Genomic DNA, 4,563 nt, shown 5'->3' with positions numbered 1-4,563 from the left:
AATGTTCTTAAGCCATTACACAAGATAAAGGCAAAGCTCAATGATTCACACTGTGCATGTATTACATGTAAACTCTAATGCACATCCAAGACAAATACTCCAAGCAATCTAAATGTCAATAGCTCTAGATGATTTCTTGGTAGGAGAAGCCCAAGTACTTCTCCCGAGGGCACTCTGTATTGATAGAACCTAAGAAGGGAAACAAAAGCCTTACATGGGACTCCAAACAAACTTCAGCCCTATGTATTCCTAATTATTACATAAGTTATAAGTTGATTGTTTAATGGCTAAAATCTAAGACAAATGGTTATTCGATTATCCAGACAACGTCTATCACTACTTTGAAGCAATCTCCAAGCATTAGGTCTCTTGGAGCTCCTTATTATATGCAAAAATGTACACCAAACACTAGCTTCTACACTATTGCTTAGATAGCAAATCTGATGGTTTCCTTGGCTCTGAAAGGGGGGTAATACTCCATAACACTTGGAGATATTTTCCCAGATTACTTATTCTCCTTCTTCATCATCTGGAGTGTTGTTTGTTGCATGAAAACTGCATTCATGCGGCATGTGAATTCGGGAGCCCTTCTTTTTTTTAAAAATGAGATTTCTTAAAACTAAATAAAAGACACTTGCTTTCTGGATGTCACCCTATTCTAGAAGTTCTCTACACCTTTTGAGAAAATTTACAAGAAATAATGGCCAAAACATAAAAAATAAGCTAAAATAGTCCAAAATTCTTGTATTTTTTAACCGTCCATACTATGGACAGTAACAATGACTTGCAAGATTAATAAGAAAGCTAGATGATGATACACTTGAGGGTTTTCCAATCTTGTCTACCTAGTTCTACAATAGTATGTGTTGTGACAAGTCTTCAAATCGAATCCCACAACTAAGTGGCTTTGGGGCTGCTTGCACCTTTTTGATTGAGAAAGAACAAGGTGATTCCATATCTTTGAATGAAAAAAGAAACACATTACAAAAATTAAGTAGGATACATATATGCATGAAGGAGAAAAAAATATAGAAAGATATGAAATCCTCTCTCCATTTTTTGTTATGAACAAGTAGCTAGTGATGATGTAGGAATTATAAGCATCAACTATGGCCATTGTTTTGTACACACACACACACACACACACACACAGAGCATGATTGTGGCAAAGAGTCATAGAATCAATTAGTTATACTACGATATGGATGTGATGAGAAAGAATATGTTGCGATGTGAGGGTAAGTATATTCAATTGAGAAGTTCAAATAATCCCCCATTTCTCACCACTACTACAAAATAGGTGGAATGTGCCTCAGAATTGTGACAGAAATGCTAGTGATCATGCTAGAAATGCATGTAGAAATTGAAATAGAAATGCATAATTATTAAGCTAGAAATGGATGCCCAATAATTACCCCTCATCAATACTTGTTAACATAGAAAGTATTAGTGGTGTTCAAAGAGGTAGATAAATATGTTATTAGATTTATGTCCCAAAGTATGAGATTGAGTCATCTACACTAGTAGCACACCTAGAGCTAGCCACACTAGTAACCTATCCAAAACTATTGTGTTTAAACTTAGCACTTGTTTTCTAGTCAAACACCTAGTATGTTCTGGAGTCAAAGTCCAAGTGCCTATATGTGATGGACCTATGCTCAATTATTACATCTACTCATCAATACAAACAATGCTAGTGTTAATCAAAGATAAATATAAAAATGATGTTAGATCTAAGTCCGAAAGTACTATACTTAGTCAACTTCACTAGTAGTATATCTGTAACTAGGAGCACTACTAGCCTATCCATAACTAGCATGATTGAAGCTCATCAATAGTTCTAGAGTCAAAGCATGCTATGTTTACTTAAAGGTAGTCAAATCCTACTCTTTAAAATTGGGTTTCTCTTTAAAATGCTATTCTCTTTAGTATGGTTGTTTGATCAATATAATATATTGGGCATCCTAATAAAGTCCATTTCTAGTCTACGATGCAATGTCTATGGCATCAAATCATGGGGCTATCATGCTTGTCATTAGTCCATCATCATTTCCACTAGTAGTATATCCAGAACTAGCATGTTTGAAAGTCACTACTAATTTTGAAGTCAAAGAGCTAGGATGCTTTCTAAGAGGAAAATGAACCTCCCTATGGCAGTAGGGAAAATCTAGATGTTTGGACAATCCATTTAAGGCTGGTGGATTTAAGACCAACCAGTAGCCCAAATCTTTGTGAAAATGGTCCAACCTAGCTACAAGAAGGCTTTGCAAATGCATTTCAATAGTGGGATAGAAATGTTGATGACTAGCCTAGAAATGTATTTGCTGAAACTTGGACAATAATGCATAATAATTAGGTTGGAAGTGCATGATGATCACACTATAAATGAAAGATATTTTAAGCCTAGAAAGAGTTTTGGAGTCAAAGCATGTTATGTTTACTCAAAGGGAGCCAAAGCCTACTAGTTGTGGAGTCAAAGCCTGGTAATTCTACAAATATGGCTCAAAAGTGGGGTAGAGATGTTGATGATTAGGTGAGAAATGCATAGTAAACTAGACATGAAAAATGCACTTAGAAATGCTAGTTGTGGAGTCAAAGCTTGGTAGCAAATGTGGCTCAAGACTAGGGTAGAGATGTTGTTGATCAGGCTAGAAATGGATAGTAAAACTACACATGACAAACACACTTGAAGGGATGACTTGATAATCAAGTCAACCACATAGAGAAAGTGTGCTCAATACTTGCCAATAGAAAGTATGTGGTCAATACTTTCATAGATTTCAATAGGTCATGGAGGATGTTGATTTCAAAAAGAAGCATCTACATAGATTTCAAGAGATCATGGAGGATGTTGATTCTATGGTGAGTTATCATCGATAGCAAAAAAAGAGAATGATCATATACAATTGGAACAATAGTAAAAAATGAAGGAATGAGTTAAGCCTAGCTTCTAAATAAATTGGATCCATATTAACCTTCTAGGTTGATGAAAACTCACATAATTTTGCTAAAGAGGACATCGAGCACAATTGGAATCAGAATAAGAAAAGAATGAATTAAACCTAATTTTTAAATCACTTGGATCTATGTTAGCCTTCTAGGTTGATAAAAGCTCGTACATTTTTGCAAAAGAGCTAGATACCCTTAAAGCTAGTGACCATTAGGATGAGCCAGGTTAGGTGAACATATATTTCTTCTATTTTGAAGAAGAGAGTACATGTGAGGGGCTAATGGTCCATTCAAACGAATTCACTATCATCAAGCATAGTTGGAACAACAATAAGAAAATAATGAATTAACCTCACTCTTGAATCACCTAGATCCATATTAGCCTTCTAGTTGATGAAAGCTCACATTAAAGCTTATGATCATCATGAGCTGCTAACTGGAGAAAAATTATGTTCCTAGTGTTTGGAAGAAGAGTGTATGTGTGAGGGTCTAATGGTTAGTTTAAGATCAATTCACAAATTCCAAGTTTACTTGGAACAAGAACAGGAAAATAATGAAGTAAACCTAGCTCTTGAATCACCTAGATCCATATTAATATTCTAGGTTGATCAAAGCTCACAATATTTTGTTAAAGATAATTAAAACCTCTAATGTATGCATATACCTAATAGGGTTTCAATATTATAAAAAAACTCAACACACTATTGTAGGCATTGTGGAAAAGAATCGTACCATATCAAGAAATGAATATGAAACCCAAAGATAATGCTACAAAACCATGAGAACACATCATATATAAATTATGATAGCATAATAAGGATAGATACTGTAGAGCATGATGGAAACTAGATAGAAATACATAGCATGATAATGGTTGAAATTGTGAGAGAATCTCTATTCTCAAGAAATCCCATTATACATATGTTGTGATGATCAAAATTATATAAGAAATACACCTTTTCAAGCCATACCTATAAGAACATAGGTAACCTCATTTCATATGGCATACAAAGTCTATTTACATCAAAAGACAATATAAACTAAGGTATAGACCATAAGCAAGGGCAAATGAGATGAATCAAGCCATGGTTGATACCTAGTAGAACCTAGTGCATAGCTATTTATAGCCATGATGCAAACCATTGCATGTCAAATGCCTTATCCAAAAAGTAGACATATCCAATGAGATAAGTTATGCCTTATTGAAAGCCTTTATCTTTGAAATAAGCCATGGAGAGAAACCATGAGTAGAGCCTCTCAAGTAGGATACTCATTGATGCCAGGAGGCATATTCCACAGTGGATTCCATACCACGGTAGATTCCGTGAGGTTTTGCGATGGATTCCGTAAACTTTTATTACTAGGGCTCATACACAAAAGTGGATTATTTGTGCGAGAAGTCGATCGGGACGCCTATCCTTTTCGGGCATTTTGTTAATTTTATGTGTATATGGGTGCTTCCATAGCGGGTGATTTCGCAAAATACATATTTAAATTAATAAACGTTTATGAGTTTAGAGTGTGCACTCGTGATAAATTAAGGTTAGGATTGATTTCCAACCAATTTATTTATGTAGCTGAAGACTGCTAGGTATTCACTTTTGTCGGTTTAAT

Source organism: Lygodium microphyllum, chromosome 14 (assembly GCF_053477565.2).
Source record: "Lygodium microphyllum isolate KBCC chromosome 14, Lygodium_microphyllum_v1.1.10, whole genome shotgun sequence".
Taxonomy (NCBI): Eukaryota; Viridiplantae; Streptophyta; class Polypodiopsida; order Schizaeales; family Lygodiaceae; genus Lygodium; species Lygodium microphyllum.
This window is presented reverse-complemented; position numbering follows the sequence as displayed.